Below are 17,991 nucleotides of genomic sequence, written 5' to 3'. Positions count from 1 at the left end.
TATGATATCAAGCTTAATCCATCAAAGTGCACATTCGGAGTCCTAGGAGGAAAGTTACTCAGTTTTCTCGTTTCCAAATGAGGGATCGATGCAAACCTAGAAAAAGTTGGTGCAATTTTCCGAATGAAATGCCCTGTGCGTGTGCATGATGTCCAGAAGCTTACTGGTTGCCTGGCCGCATTGAGCTTCTTTACCGACTGATGAAGAAGTCTGACAAGTTTGAGTGGACTCGTGAAGCGGACGTAGCGTTTGTAGAGCTCAAAACCCTGCTTTCCACCCAGCCGGTGCTTGCTACTCCAATCAGCATAGAGCCTTTACTGCTTCATTTCGCAGCCACTTGACAAGTTGTTGGTACAGTGCTCACGGTCGAGCAGGAAGAAGAAGGCAAAGCCTTCAAAGTTCAGCGCCCAATGTATTATATTTCTGAAGTCTTAACCCCGTCCAAGCAGAGATATCCTCATTATCAGAAGTTGGTTTATGGAATTTATATGACGACAAAGACAGTTGCACATTACTTCTCAGATCACTCAGTTTCAGTTGTTAGTGATGCTCCATTATCATAAATTCTGAACAACAGAGATGCAACTGGTCGAGTGGAGAAGTGGGCGACTGAACTCCTTCCGTTAGATATCAAGTTTGAGGCAAAGAAAGCAATCAAGTCCCAAGCAATCCATTATCATGCATATAAGAGATCAAAGAAACTCAAATAACTTTCATGGATATAAAAAGATAGATATGATCATAAACTCAAAGTTCATCAGATCCCAACAAACACACCGCAAAAGATTTACATCATATGGATCTCCAAGAGACCATTGTATTGAGAATCAAGAGAGAGAGATGAAGCCATCTAGCTACTAACTACGGACCTGAAGGTCTACAAAGAACTACTACACATCATTGGGGAGGCACCAATGGAGGTGGTGAACCCCATCCGAGATGGTGTCTAGATTGGATCTGGTTGTTCTAGACTCTACGACAGTTGGATGAATATTTCGTCGACTCCCCTAGGGTTCTGGGATTTTTGGGGTATTTATAGAGCAAAGAGGCGGTCCGGGGGCACCCGAGGTGGGCATAACCCACTAGGGCACGCCTGGGCCTCCTGGCGCGCCCTGGTGGGTTGTGCCAACCCGAGGCACTCCCTAGGTGCAGCCAAGGCCCGTTGTGTTCCTTTTATCCCATAAAAATTCTATGTAAAGTTTCGTTGCATTTGGACTCCGTCTGATATTGATTTTCTGTGATGTAAAAAACACGAAAAAACATGAACTAGCACTTGGCACTATATCAATAGGTTAGTACCAAAAAATGATATAAAATGACTATAAAGCATCCAAGATTGATAATATAACAGCATGGAAAAATCAAAAATTATAGATAAGTTGGCGACATATCATCATCCCAAGCTTAACTCCTACTCGTCCTCGATTAGGTAAGTGATAAAAACAGAATTTTTGATGTGGAATGTTGCCTATCATGTCATATCATATTCTTTTCTTTGTAGCATGGACAATTGGACTTTTAGTTGTTCAAAGCACTCGAATATTAGCTACACCCAATACTTTAGTTGGAGCTTTTATAAGAGAAGATGGAGACTCAAAATAAAAATTGCATAAAGTAAAAGAAAGGCCCTTCGCAGAGGGAAGTAGGGATTTGTAGAGGTGCCAGAGCGCAAAGCGAAAAACTTAGAGATAAATTTTTTTGAGAGGTGTATCTATCCCACCAATGAAAACAACTTAGATTTCCCAATACTTTCCACGCATAGATATATCATAGGCGGTTCCCAAACGGAAAATAAAGTTTATTCCCTTTTCCACCATACTTTCACTTTGCATGGCTAACCGTATCCACGGGTGTCCTCCATACCAACACTTTCCAAGGAACTTATTATTTGACAACATAAAGTAAATTCAATTTTGTTTTTTTCATTTCCGGACTGGGCAACCCTAATACCTTTGCCTTACTCTTGTGCAATGACAAGTGAATAAACACTCATCTTGAGAATAACACATCTAGCATGGAAAATATTAGCCACCCCTCGTCGCTCCACGAGCGAAACAAACACACAAAAGAGAAGTTTATTTTGAAAATTAGAGATGGTACATGCAAATTTTCTTAGAATGGCAAAAGAATACCGCATATAGGTAGATATAGTGGACTCATGTGGCAAAACTGGGTTAAAGGTTTTTTGATGCACAAGTAGTGATCATACTTAGTGCAAATGAAGGCTAGCAAAAGATTGGGAAGCGACCAACTAAGAAACATATAATCTCATAAGCAAGCATTAAGCATAAATAAATCCGAATAATGCACCATAAGTAGGATATACTTTCATTGCATGACTATTGACTTTCGTACTTGCATAGGGAATCACAAACCTTAACACCAATATTCTTACTAAAGCATTATTACTCACCAACATAACTCACATATCACATCACCATATCTCAAAACTATTACTAAGAATCAAGTTTATTTTCTCCAATGATCTTCATGAAAGTTTTTATTATATCCTTCTTGGATATCTGTCACTTTGGGACTAATTTTCATGTATTGCTTTTGAAAAACTCCAACAAATACAAGTGAAGATCATGAGCATAATATATTTTTCTTTCTCTCAAATTAATTTAAGTGAATCAAGAGAGAATTTCTTGAAAATTTTACCAACTCTCAAATAAATCTAAGTGAAGAAAGAGAGCATTTCTTCAAAAATACTAAAGCACACCATGCTCAAAAAGATATAAGTGAAGCACTAGAGCAAGTCCATTGCTCAAAAAAATTAAGTGAAGCATAGAGAGCAAGTCTAACAAGTCATGACATAATTTTGGCTCTCTCAAATAGGTGTGTCCAGCAAGGATTGATGATGTAAAACATAAAACAAAACAAGCAAAGACTCATATCATACAAGATGCTCCAAGAAAAACACATATCAAGTGATGAATAAAAATATAGTTTCAAGTAAAATACCGATGATCGTTGGAAGAAAGCGGGGATGCCACTCGGGGGCATTCCCCAAGCTTAGTTGGTTGCTCAGTTTTGGATAATAGCTTGGGATGTCGGGGCATCCCCATGCTTAGGCTCTTCCATCCTTCCTTCATCCATCGTAAGATAACCCAAAACTTGAAAACTTCAATCACACAAAACTCATCAAAACCTTCGTGAGATCCGTTAGTATAAGAATAATAAATCACTACTATAAGTACTATATCAAACCAATTCATATTTTTTGTATTATATCTACTGTATTCCAACTTTTCTATGGCAAAAACTCATCAAAGAAAACCATAGAGCCATCAAAATAAGCACACAACACAAAGAAAACAGAATATGTCAAAACAGAATAGTCTGTAGCAATCTGACTATTTTGAATACTTCTGTAACTCCAAAAATTATGAAAAATAAGGACAACTTGAGAAATTTGTATATTGAACTATTGCAAGTGGAATGGGTATTTTATCGCTCTCTGGTAAAAAATGAAATTAATTTCGTGATCATAAAAGTTTCTATTTTTTAGCAAGATCAAACAACTATCACCCAAGAAGATCCTAAAGGCTTTACTTGGCACAAACACTAATTAAAACATAAAACACACACTCATAACAGTAGCATAATTGTACTAACACTTAAGAACATAAAGCAAAAAGCAAAAATAAAATTTATTCATTGGGTTGCCTCGCAACAAGCGCCATAGTTTTACACCCTTAGCTAGGCATAAAGCAAGGATCTACGTTTTGTCATCTTTGTCTCAACTCTTCAATCAAACACTTAGAATCCTTCAGAGATTTAGCATAAAGATCTTCAATAACAATACTCCTAGGAATAAATTGAAAGATTTCATTCTTGCAAAAAGGATCTCTTATCACTTCAACAAAATCCGGGTGAACATTAATCATCTTAAGATCTCCATTATTACTATTACTAGAAGTTGCACCTTATTCTTGGATCTACCCCTCCTTACGGGAGTTTTCTCGATAGGTTTAGCGGAAGCAAAAGCCATGCTTAGATTACTAAAGATTTCTTCTAGTTTATCAATCCGAGACAGACTTTCTTCTATTCTTTCATGTATTAAGGTACCCTTCTCTTTTAACAACTTAAGAATATCTCCCACTTTTGACACAGTATTGGTAGAAAAATTATGAATCTTTTTATCTATAATTTCCATATGATCTTCGTTGAGCATTTTCTTTTCAATAGCATCTAGTCTTTCCATAACATGCTCAAGAGTCAAAGTTGTTTCATTGATCATAAGTGGTGGTGAGCCCACTAAATTTCCCATAGCATTAAAGGCATCAAGAGAAGGACACATCAAGAAATTTGCACCGGTAATCGTATCAAGGACGAATCTATACCAAGTGGTGATGCCAACATAAAAACAACGAAGAAGAACAGCGGTGGATTACTTACAAGTAGATCTATTATGAGCATTGCAAATCCTATACCAAGCATCTTTTAAATTTTCTCCTCCCCTTTGTTTAAAGTTGAGAACCCCGTTCTTGGGAGTGCAAGCAATAGAGGAAGAACTTTCCATAATGATAATAATGGCAAACAAGGTTGCACACAAAGACAAAACCGACAAGAAAACGGCGAACGGAAAAGAGAGGCGAATAAAACGACAAATTTTAGTGAAGTGGGGGAGAGGAAAACAGGAGGCAAATGGCAAATAAAGTAAATTGCGAGGCAATGAGATTTGTGATTAGGAACCTGGTATATGTTGAATATCCTTCCCGACAATGGTGCCAGAAATGGCGTGTTGATAGGAGGCTATCTTGACTTGATTCTCCTCGGCAACAGTGCTAGAAATCCCTTTTGATGTCGCTTGAAGCTACGTCGGTATTTCCCCAAAGAGGAAAGGACGATGCAACACAATGGCGGTAGGTATTTCCCTCAAATATGAAACCAAGGTTATCGAACCAGTAGGAGAACCCAGCAACACAATGTAAACAACCCTTGCACACAGATAACAAATCCTCGCAACCCGACGTGTTAAAGGGGTTGTCAATCCCTTTCGGGTAACGGTGCTAGAAATTGGTGCGAAGACGGGAGAGAGTTGTAATAGATTGAATAAATAGATCGCAAATAAAATAAAAGTGCAACAAAGTATTTTTGGGTTTTTGGTTTAGTATATCTGAAAATAAAAGCAAATAAAAATAGATCGCAAAGGCAAATAAATGAGAAAGAAGACCCGTGGGCCATAGGTTTCACTAGTGGCTTCTTTCAAGAAAAATAGCAAACGATGGGTGAACAAATTACTGTTGGGCAATTGATAGAACCTTAAATAATTATGATGATATCCAGGCAATGATCATTATATAGGTATCACGTCCAAGATTAGTAGACCGACTCCTGCCTGCATCTACTACTATTACTCCACACATCGACCGCTATCCAGCATGCATCTAGTGTATTAAGTTCATGGAGAATTTGATAGAGGCAAAGGTGTCCCGTCTTTCGATGAGATTGTGGCTATCATTTTGGAGGAAGTCGACATTGATCATTCGACTACGAACGTGCGAAGAAGATGCCGCCTTAGCAATCGCTAAACCAACTCCGAGAGGTTATTGACCACGCCAGAGCACGATCTACCTGACCATGAAGGTCTGTTTCCTGCAGGCAAACGAAGAACAAGGAAGAAACTAAGATTGCAATCTGGATATTGTGAATATAAGAGGAAAGATTTATTGATCAAGGTGGGGTTCTGTGATGTCTTTGTCTGGTTGTTGAACACAAACAAAGTACGCGAAGTTGCAGCTATGGTGAACTTTAATCTAAACAAAACCCAAAGTCTAAACGATGCCCTAAGGGCTGTATATATGGAGGAGAGAGGGGAGGATTTTGTGACCCTTGGAGGAGGGGTCCGAAACCAACCCTAACTCTTGTTTCCCCACACATACGGACTCTAAAAACAGCCTATAATCAAGTATTTCGAAATTACATGGGCTTGGCCCAAACATAAGGTGACGCAGCAGCTAGAATAGCCTCTGGACGAAACTTATGAAGTGGCATTTTGTATATTTCGTACAAGGCCTCATCCACTCATTATGGTGGCTTCAAAGTCCTGGAATCATCACTTGTAAGTCCGTTCTTGTTCCCCTTGCGCACGCCATCATCTCCATGCTTGAACTTGCTCCAAGGTTCATCTTTCTTGTCCAAGATAGGCCCTTCTTTTGTAAGCAAAACAAATGTATCCAATTTAGGCAGCATCATATTCTCATGAACATTAGAATCATTACCGAGAAACGAAAGTACGTGGTAATTTAATTGGCGTGCGCGAGCTCTAGCAATTGGTCCAATATGTATAACAGTAGGGCCTGTGGGTGCAACAATGGTATTGATGTCCTCAACATCCTCCCCTTCTTGAAATGAAGTCGTCCTCGACGGAAGCTCATCTTCCTCACCCAAATAAGACTTCAAATCTGCAATGTTAAAAGTGGGACTAACCCCAAAATCTGCAGGCAGCTCAAGTTTATATGCATCATCATTTATTTTCTCTAACACCTTAAAAGGACCATCAGCACATGGCATTAGCTTTGATTTGCGAAAATTAGAAAATCTATCCTTACGAAAATGTAACCAAACACGCTCTCCAGGTGCAAACACAACATGTTTTCTACCCTTATCTCCAACAAGTTTATATTTAGCATTCATACGCTCAATGTTTTCCTTAGTTGACTCATGCATTTTTAAAATCAATTCAGCACGTTCTTTAGCACCAAAATTAACCTTCTCCGAAGATGGAAGAGGCAATAAATCAATAGGTGCACGAGGTAGGAAACCATACACAATTTCAAAAGGGCACATCTTAGTAGTAGAATGCAATGAACTATTATAAGCAAATTCAATATGAGGGAAGCATTCTTCCCACATTTTCTTATTATTCTTCAAAACAGCCCTAAGCACAGTAGACAAAGTTCTATTGACTACTTCAGTTTGTCCATCAGTTTGGGGGTGACAAGTAGTACTAAAAAGCAGTTTAGTCCCCAAGTTAGCCCATAAACATCTCTAGAAGTGGCTAAGAAATTTAGTATCACGATATGAAACAATAGTATTTGGCACACCACGCAAGCGAATAATTTCACGAAAGAACAAATCAGCAACATTAACAGCATCATCGCTTTTATGATATGGTACAAAATGTGCCATTTTCGAGAATCTATCCACGACAAAAAATATGCTATCCATCCCCTTATTTGTTTGAGGTAAACCTAAAACAAAGTCCATAGATATATCCTCCCAAGGAACACTAGGTACAGGCAAAGGCATATATAAACCATAAGGATTGAGTCGTGACTTAGCTTTTTGACTTGTAGTGCAGCGAGCAACAAAACACTCAACATCCCGTCTCATCTTTGGCCAAAAGAAAAGTGTAGCAAGTACGTCCTCCGTCTTCTTCATGCCAAAGTGTCCCATTAATCCTCCTCCATCCGCCTCCTACAACAAAAAAAGACGAATGGAGCTAGCTGGAATGCATAGCTTGTTAGCACGGAACACAAATCCATCATTAACGACAAACTTGTTCCACATTGTTCCATCTTTACAATTCTGCATTACATCTTTAAAATCAGCATCATGCACATATTGATATTTGATGGCCTCCAAACCAAGTATTTTGAAGTCAAGTTGTGAAAGCATACTATAGCGACGGGACAATGCATCGGCAATAACATTTTCTTTACCCTTCTTGTGTTTAATGACATAAGGGAAAGTCTCAATGAATTCAACCCATTTAGCATGTCTACGATTTAGTTTAGCTTTACTTTTAATATGTTTCAACGATTCATGATCAGAATGTATAACAAATTCTTTGGGCCATAAATAATGTTGCCATGTTTCTAAAGTCTGAGAAGAGCATATAATTCTTTATCGTAAGTAGAATAATTCAGACTAGGCTCACTCAATTTGTCAGAAAAGTATGCAACATGTTTGCCATCTTGTAATAACACACCTCCTAATCCAATTCCACTAGCATCACATTCAAGCTCAAAAGTCTTATTAAAACCAGGAAGTTGGAGTAAAGGAGCATGTGTCAACTTATCTTTCAATACCGTGAAGGCTTCTTACTGTGCGGTACCCCAAACAAAAGGCACACCCTTCTTTGTAAGCTCATTGAGAGGTGCAGCAATGTTTGCTGAAATCTCTCACAAAACGCCTATAGAATCCAGCGAGGCCAAGAAAACTCCTTACTTGTGTGACCGTTTTGGGCTGCGGCCAACTCTCAATAGCTTCAATCTTGGCTTTATCTACTTCAATTCCCTGTGGAGTAACAACATAGCCAAGAAAAGATACTCGGTCGGTGAAGAAGGTGCACTTCCAATGGTTACCAAACAAACATGCATCACGTAGAGCAATAAAAACAGCACGTAAATGTTCCAAATGTTCCTTCAAAGATCTGCTATACATCAGTATATCATCAAAATATACTACCACAAATCGTCCAATGAAAGCACGTAAAACTTCATTCATTAGTCTCATGAAAGTACTAGGTTCATTAGTTAACCCAAAAGGCATGACTAACCACTCATATAAACCAAACTTAGTTTTAAATGCTGTTTTCCATTCATCTCCTGTAACATCCCAAATTTTTAAAATTTGGAATGTTAATAGGATCATTCTTTTCATCATGATTTCTATGCTTATTTAAAATTTCTGAATATTCAAAGTGTTTTTCAACTCAAGGCAATATATTTGGAGTGGGCATAATATGACTTCTCCCCTATTAGAAAATGCTAAGAGTATATTCTGGTGTCCACCTAAATTATTTTTGGCGTTGTACTAACTCAAAATTATTTTATAGTTGTTATCATACTCTTTATATGCGTGTGTTGCAAAATATTCTTTCTAGTGTATTTGTGTTTTAAAAATGTTCACTATTTTGTAAAGTAGCATTAATGTCTTACTATGTGTTCTGGTAATTTTATTTTGATTTGTTTTAGATTTGTTTAGCTATATTATTACTTCTGTAGCAGAGGTTTAAAAAAAAGAGAAACCGCACACGCGTGCACAGTGCCGTCGTGCAGCACAGCTGCAGCCCAGCTCCTTTTCCTCGCCCGCGCGCGCAGCCCAACAGGCAGGCCAGCCCATTTCCCGCACAGCCACAGCCCACCCTGCAGTTCACGTTTTGTTTTTCTTTTCTTCTCTCTCTCCCGCTGACAGGGATGGCCCGCTTGTCATCTCTCTCCTCTGCCCGTGTTCTTCCTGGAGACTCCTCCCGATCCAAATCCCCATCGTTTCCGATCGATCTACTGTCCCTCGTCCAGTCTTCACTCCGTATAAATAGTCCCCTTACTCTCCTCTGCCGATTTTTGGCAAAATACCTCTCTCCCGTGCCTGTTTCACCTTGCCCGGATCTCGCCGGAGTCCGCCACCGCAGGAGCACCTCCGCCACTCGATTTCATCGCCACAGAAGGTCCCTAGCTTCTGCTTCTGCCCCTATTCTCTTACCCATGGTCTCTTCTCTCTCCCTCACCTATTAGTTCTCGCAGGGAAGCACCCACCCGAGTGCTTCGACCTCCGCCCCGACGAACACCGCCGTCGCCGCTCCAGCCGAACCTCACATACTTTAGCAGAAGGCCCGGTCGTCCCAGAGGACGTTTTGGAGTTCGACGTGTCCCTCCTCGCCTCGTCCTGTTCTCCCCGAGCTCGGGAGGCCTCTCCAGCGACGCCAGTTTCAAATCCGAGCCGTGCCGCCGCCGTCTCGTTCAATTCCGGCTGGCATACTCTGTTCCTCTCCGGTGAGTCATCCCATCCGTCCGATCTCCCTCCGACGGTCTAGATTAGATCAGTGCTGTTTTTTTCTCTATAAACCGGTATGCACTATTTAGTGGACGTTCGTCGGTTAGCCACAGCAGCAAACAACCTCCAGCCAATCATCATGCGACACGTGGGACGTCCACGGCAGCCACGGCAGTTCTTCCCAAAACGCTTTTATGGCATAATTGTTCTTTGCAGATTCCATATCAAATTTTCATTTAGGTTTATCTTGACATCCGGAACTCCAAATTCATCGATTCTTTTTCCTGTGTACTCGTAGAGACCAGAAGAATACCGCAGAATCAAAATTTCACATTGTTGAACTATTCAAATATGAAGTTGTTTAAATTTGAATTCAAACTTCCGGAGGCCATATCTTTTAAACCATTGATCCAATTCAGTTGATTCTTTTTGCATTGTGATCCTGCCAGCATGTAGATGATATATACCTACTGATAAGTTCTGTTATTTAAGTTTTTATTTGAATTTGTTGTTGTTTACTTTATTGTGGTGTTATGGGAGTACGGTTTATTTACCGGTGCCTTCGTTAATCGTATAGATTGTCCGGAGTGTGAAGCGGATCAGAATTGAGCGTTAGAGTACTTCAACAGCGTTCAAGGCAAGTTGCACTTTTTGATTATGCTCATCTTATATTCTGCTATGCATGTGTGGTTTTATGCTATGATATATGTGTTGGCCTGATATGTGTACCCCGTGTTGTCATGTTTGGTCTTGATTGTGCTCTGTGATGGTGTGATCAACTTGCTATGGTAGACGTGGGCATGTCTCGAGTGATCCATGAAAGTGATGAGTGTTTATAGCCGTAGGCTCGGGATTATTAACCAGGTGAATGCGTCACTGGCAGAGCGCTCTATTGCCCCTAGAGAATGCGCCATTGACAGAGCGCACTTGAGGCGAGGTTTAGTTATTGGAACTTAAATCAGGTGAATGCGTCCTTGGCAGAGTGCTCTATTGTTCCTAGAGAATGCGCCACTGACAGAGCGCACTTGAGACATACTTCTGAAGTTCTTGTCATGTTTATTTAGAATCTTTGGGTTATCTTGGGCGAGTAAACTAGAGACGGTTGTGAGTTCAGGTAGTGGAGGTAGGTGAGGACATTCTTCTCCAAACTAACTTGTGTGTTTTGTTTGTCATACATTGCTTTGTGGATGTAGGTTTGATATATCATTTTGTGTGATTTGCCAATACATTCAATGTATTGACCCTTTGTGGTTGCAACTTATCATGTTGCAGGATTTTCAGATGATCAGTCAGATACAGTAGGGTCGCGAGCCATCACTCGACATGTTCTCTAGTGGGCATTGATGGACTCGTCGTTTATTATGCTACCTTTCCGCTGTTATTATTGAATAAGTTAGCTATGTGCTACTCAGTTTGTAATATTTTATAAATTCTGGATCATACGTTATAGTAAATGATGCACTTATTATTTGATATTCATATGTACTGTGTGTGCTAGCAAGTCGATCCAGGGACTAGCACAGTGAGCACAGAGACATCGAATCTTATCAAATTCGGGTCGTTACATCTCCTAATTTCATACGAATTTGATGGTATCAACTACGCAAATCAACTTTGGAGAAAATTGTAGAGCCACTCAATTCATCAAGCATATCATCTAGCCTAGGAATAGGATGACGATAACGAATAGTAATATTATTAATGCCTCTACAATCAACACACATATGCGACGTACCATCCTTTTTAGGCACTAGTATAATAGGAACAACACAAGGACTAAGAGATTCACGTATGTAACCTTTGTCCAGTCGCTCCTATACTTTACGCATAATCTCCTCCGTCTCCTCTGGATTGATACAGTATGGTGCATGGTTGGGTAGCGATGCACCGGGAACTAAGTCAATTTGATGCTCAATCCCTCGAATAGGCGGTAATCCCGATGGCATGTCTTGTGGGAAGACGTCATCGAACTCCTACAAAATGTTAGTGACAGCAGGGGGCAAAGAGGAAAGCACGTCCTCGAATGAAAATAATGCCTCTTTGCACATAAAAGCATAGCAAACAGATTTGCTGAAATCTAGCTCATCAATATCAGATTTTGTGGCAAGTAAACATGCACTTTTCAATTTAATTTCAGAAGCAACACTAGATGGTTTATTATTACTTTTCAATTGTTGCTCAAATTCTTTTGCCACAATCTGATTTTCACTCTTATTTTTCTCCTGTTTTGCTTTATTAGCTCTATTAATATCATCTTTCAAAATGAATTCAGGAGTCATAGGAAGCAAAGTAATATGGCTATCCTAATGAACAAGAGTATACTGATTATTTCTACCATGGTGTACAGATTTTTTTTATCAAATTGCCATGGTCTATCGAGTAATAAGGAACATGCTTGCATGGGTACCACATCACAATCAACATAATCAACATATGTAGAGATACTAAAATGCACACGAATAGTACGTATTACCTTAACCTTGCCACCATTGTTGAACCATTGGATGTAGTAAGGATGTGGATGTGGTCTTGTGGTGAGAGATAGCTTCTCCACCACCTCCATGCTTGCCAAGTTGTTGCAGCTCCCTCCATCTATGATGATGCGAACAGAACATTCCTTCACAATTCCCTTTGTATGGAACAAATTATGCCTCTGATTTTGCTCAGCTTGTGTGACCTGCACACTCAAAACACGTTGAGAAACTAAACATTCATACATGTCAGCATCTTCAGGAGCCATGTATTGCGTCTCATGATCAAAATCATCTCCACCGTGTTCTTCACGTGTAATATGAGCCAAAGTCTCGTCATCATAGTCACTAGCGGACTGATACCCACCATCCTTAGTAGCAATCATCACACCCTAAGATTTGCATTCTCTCGCCAAATGTCCTCTTCCCTTACAACGACGACAAATAATATCACATGTGTGCCCTGTTGATGCCATAGAAGAAGAAGAACTCTGTACAGGCCCGATAGGTGTGCTCTTGGCAGATAATGGTGGTTGTGCCTGCTTCCTTGTATCACGGCTGGAGGTAACAGCTGATGGAGGTGTCAGTGCAGTAGAATGTGTGGAAGTAGAGGATGCACACGGTGTCCATGATGAAGGTCGACCTGTAGAAAAGTTAGTCCGTGCCAATGCCTGTCGATCCTGCACTTCACGTTCAGCTTTACAAGCAAGATGGAATAAACGAGTGATATTAATATACTCCTTATACTCTAGAATGATCTGAATCTCTCTGTTTAATCCACCCATAAAACGTGCAAGCATAGCTTCATTCTCCTCAGCAATACCACATCTAATCATGCCAGTTTATAATTCCTAATAATATTCTTCTACAGAATTTTTTCCTTGTCTTAAGCGCTGCAATTTTTGAAGTAATTCACCTTGATAATATGGTGGAACCCAACGAGTACACATAGCAGTTTTCAAAGCAGCCCGAGTAGCTGGAATATGATATAATCTACAATGTTCAGACCACCAAACACATGCAAAACTAGTGAAAGCACAAATAGCAGCAGGAACACGTCTCTCCTCGGGATATTGTAAACATGTAAAACATTGTTTAGTTTCTAACTCCCAAGTAAGATATATATCAGGAACATATCTACCCTCAAATGGTGGAATATTCAATTTTAGTTTAGGAAGAAGGTCATGATCTCGTACCTCAGGTGGTGGTGCAGCCCTATCGTTGCGATGATATACCTGAGGACGACCAAGTGGTGGTGGTGCTGGTGGTTGCACATAGTTCTGATTTTGATCAACCTCATCCTCGTAATGGTCCTCCACCTCTGCAGTAGCAGCTGGAGCTACAAAAGCATCAACAGCAGCACCAGAATTTTGCCCAGGGTCAATGGGAACGCGTTGTGCTCGTCCCACTTGATTTGGTAGGTGACGTTGTTGTTGTTGTTGTTGTTGTTGTTGTTGTTGTTGTTGTTGTTGTTGTTGTTGTTGTTGTTGTTGTTGTTGTTGTAGAGGTGCGACAGGTGCAGCCAGCGGTGGTGGTGGAAAATGCGAAAGCAATTCAGTAAACTTGTTATCGAGCTTTGTTTCGAACGTCTTCTCCATGCCATCTATCTTCTCCATGGCCTCGTCAAATCTATTTAGCACATCTTGCACCTGTCCACTCATCATTTGCTAAAACTTATCATGAAGCTCCTTGTTCGTCAAGTTCTCCCAATCAATCTCGTCGGCTTGTGATCCTGCCATGGTTAGCAGCAATAGAACACACAAGAATATGATCCTACAGACTACTAACAAGTGGTGGTGGTGGGTATCACAAATCCATCAAGCAAATCTCAAATTCTTACCAGTTCTTACCCAGCAGCAGGCGGTGATCGGCAACCGATGTAGTCAAAACTCTCAAAGCTTGGATAGAGCGATTACCAGGGAGAGTCAAACGCACGATGCAGATTTATGTGGAGCTAGGAAGGCTTATAATATGGTAGCAAAAATATTAGCAATAATCAATTCAGAGATGCAAAGTTGAAAAAATGCTCAACGACGGTACTGTGCTGGTCCTAAGCTAGACCGTGCTAGAGACGCGAGCCTAGAACACTAACAAAATCACGCGCTGCACGTAAACAAGGGAAAAGCACACTCTGGAATTTTTTTGGCGCTCCTCTTTTTTTGCGCTCCTCTGTTTTTCACTTTTTTTCTTTCATTTCTCTCGTTTTTTTCTCTATCTTTTTCTCTCTCTCCGTCTTTCCAAAACAAACTAGATAAGATGTAGATTGGATCAAGTGAAGATGTGAACGATCCCAACTATGATTATGACAATGAACGATGGGTAGCACGTGGTGGAAATTGATGGATGGGTGGTGGACAGCGGAAGGGATAACGATGTAGCGGCGGTGTGACTAATGTGAACAGAACTCGAAACTCTAAACAAACTAGACACTAAGACCAGCAACTCGACACGACGATGAAACCGATAATCCAACTATGCAAGCAATAAAAAGAAAATTGCAAAGGCTCAGACTGGCTTGGACAAAGGATGAATAGATCTAACTTTTTTGTGGCTTTTTCTTGGATAATAGGTAAGAAAATAAATCTAATCTAGGAAAAACTAGAAATTCTCACCGAGCAACCTGAAAACTAATACCACTTAATTGAGGCAAAGGTGTCCCGTCTTTTGATGAGATTGTGGCTATCGTTTTGGAGGAAGTCAACTTTGACGATCTGACTACGAACGTGCAAAGACGTCGCACTTTAGCAATCGCCAGACCTACTCCGGAAGGTTATTGACCACGTCAGAGCACGATCAACCTGACCACGAAGGTCTGTTTCCTGCAAGCAAACGAAGAACAAGCAAGAAACTAAGATTGCAATCTGGATATTGCGAATATAAGAGGAAAGCTTTATTGATCAAGGTGGGGTTCTATGTAACACCCACGATGCGGCTATATCTCCCACGTGTCGGAGCATGACTTAGAGGCATAACCGCATAGAAGGCATGTCGCAAGAGGGGTAATCTTTACATATCCCATGTACTGAATAAGAAAGAGATAAAGAGTTGGCTTACAATCGCCACTTCACACAATACATGAATATAGCATTACATCATCCAGAACACAATCAAGGTCCGACTACAGAACCAAATAAAGAAAGACAACCCCTAATGCATAGAAACGTCCGGAAAGGAAACATAGTAACATCCTGAATCCTCATCGAACTCCCACTTGAGTTCGGTCGCGTCCCCTGCACTGGCATCATCGGCACTTGCATCTGGTTTTTGGAAGTAATCTATGAGTCACGGGGACTCAGCAATATCACACCCTCGCGATCAAGACTATTTAAGCTTATGGGTAGGAAAAGGTAGTGAGGTGGAGCTGCAGCAAGCACTAGCATATATGGTGGCTAGCTTACACAAATGAGAGCGAGAAGAGAAGCAAAGCACGGTCGATAAACTATCATGATTAAGAAGTGATCCTGTAACTACTTACGTTCAAGCATAACACGAGACCGTGTTCTCTTCCCGGACTCCACCGAAAAGAGACCATCACGGCTACACACGCAGTTGATTCATTTTAATTAATTTAAGTGTCAGGTTTTGTACAACCGGATATTAACAAATTCCATCTTCCCATAACCGCGGGCATGACTTTCGAAAGTTCAAAACCCTGCAGGGGTGTCCCAACTTAGCCCATCACAAGCTCTCACGGTCAACGAAGGATATTCCTTCTCCCAGGAAGACCCGATCAGACTCGGAATCCCGGTTACAAGACATTTCGACAATGGTAAAACAAGACCAGCAAAGCCACCCGAATGTGCCGACAAATCCCGATAGGAGCTGCACATATCTCGTTCTCAAGGCACACCGGATTGTCCAAACTTCCGGTAGGCCAACCCAGAGTTTCCCCTGGTGGCCACCGGCGGCTGACATGTTGGACCAACACTCAGAGGAGCACTGGCCCGGGGGTTTAAAATAAGGATGACCCTTGAGTCCACGGAACCCAAGGGAAAAAGGCTTAGGTGGCAAATGGTAAAACCCAAGGTTGGGCCTTGCTGGAGGAGTTTTATTCAAGGCGAACTGTCAAGAGGTTCCCATTATAACCCAACCGCTTAAGGAACGCAAAATCAAGGAACATAATACTGGTATGACGGAAACTAGGGCGGCAAGAGTGGAACAAAACACCAGGCATAAGGCCGAGCCTTCCACCCTTTAGCAAGTGTATAGGTGCATTAAAGTAAACAAGAATAATAATGATATCCCAACAATAATCATGTTCCAACAAGGAACAAACTCCATCTTCACCTACAACTAGCAATGCTATAAGAGGGGCTGAGCAAAGTGGTAACATAGCCAAACAACGGTGTGCTAGGAAAGGTGGGTTAGACGCTTGACATGGCAATATGGAAGGCATGATATAGCAAGTGGTAGGTACCGCGGTATAGTAATAGAGCGAACAAGTAGCAAGCAAAGATAGAAGTGTCACAAGTACAACGTCCTATTGCACTTGGAGCTGCACCACAAGTACAACGTCCGGTTGCACTCGGAGCTACGCCACAAATACAATGACTGGCTGCTCTCAGAGCTGCATCACAAGTACAATGTCTGGTTGTTCTCGGAGCTGCGCCACAAGTACAACGTCAACCCCGAGTGGGGAGCAACCCATTCGCTTGGATTTTTAGTTGTTATTCACAATTCACTCGAAGTCAAAAAACTCAAAGGTGATGAAGACAAAGCAACCATATTCAAATAAAAACCAAGTTCGGATAAATCTAGCAAGGTTTGGAATTGCGAACAGAAGTTCGGGCGTCAGGCCCGAAAGAGTTTAACGGTTACAAAATCACTCGGTATTCTGAGGCAAATAAAAGTGAGGCATCAAGTTTTTCACTCCGTGGGAGGAGGACTAGCTGGCTCGACGAACTCGTCCAGGTCGATTCCATCGGTGGTGTGAGTAGAAGCCTCGATGAAGGTCTCCATGAAGGATTGGAAGTGAAGCCTCTTGGTATTGGTGACCTTGAGAGCCGCCAGCTTCTCCTCCCTAACTTCTTTGCAACGAATGCGAACCAAAGACAAAGCCACATTAGCGTCGCACCGAGCAGATGACTTCTTCCACGCCTGCACTCGACCAGGGATTTCGTTGAGTCGATTCATAAGAGACTCGAGGTCATTTTGGTACGTCACCCTTGTCCAGAGTTCTGTGTCAACCCGTGACACCGCCACTTTTAGTCGTGCAAGGTACTCCATAACGCTGGCGAGGCGAGATTCCAGCCACAACACGTTCATCGCAGCTTCGTCCTTGATGGGGGAGTTAATGGTGTCCAGGCTCGTCTCAATCCACCCAGTCTCTTCCTCAAAATTTTGACAGAATTCTGCACATGCAGAAAAATAATGAGTCAATAGTCATATGATGATTCGGCAGTTGCAAACCAGTCGGACAAGGGAAAGTACCTTCAAGCATAAGGAACATCTTCTTGGCGAGTCCTCCCAGATAAGCCTCTAGTTTGTCTCTCTTCCGAGTGAGATCTCTGACCTTGTCAGTCAGGGCCACCTTGTCCTTCTTCAGCTGCACGACTTCTTTGTTGGCTTCATCAATGGCAGTCTTCAGTTTGGTGTTTTCCTCTTCCAACTTGCCGACTGAAGCCAGCTTCTTGTCAGCAAGTTTAGTTTTCTCTTGTGCCGTCTTCTGCGCTGCTGCATGGTCGAGGTCCTTCTGCTCCAAAGCCTGCTTCATTTTGTCTAAAGAAATAACATTCTTCAGACGAGCTTGGAGTTGTCTATTTTCACTACACACATCTGTTCGAGTAGAGTCACT

This window comes from Triticum dicoccoides, chromosome 6A (genome assembly GCF_002162155.2).
Source record: "Triticum dicoccoides isolate Atlit2015 ecotype Zavitan chromosome 6A, WEW_v2.0, whole genome shotgun sequence".
Classification (NCBI taxonomy): domain Eukaryota; kingdom Viridiplantae; phylum Streptophyta; class Magnoliopsida; order Poales; family Poaceae; genus Triticum; species Triticum dicoccoides.
This window is presented reverse-complemented; position numbering follows the sequence as displayed.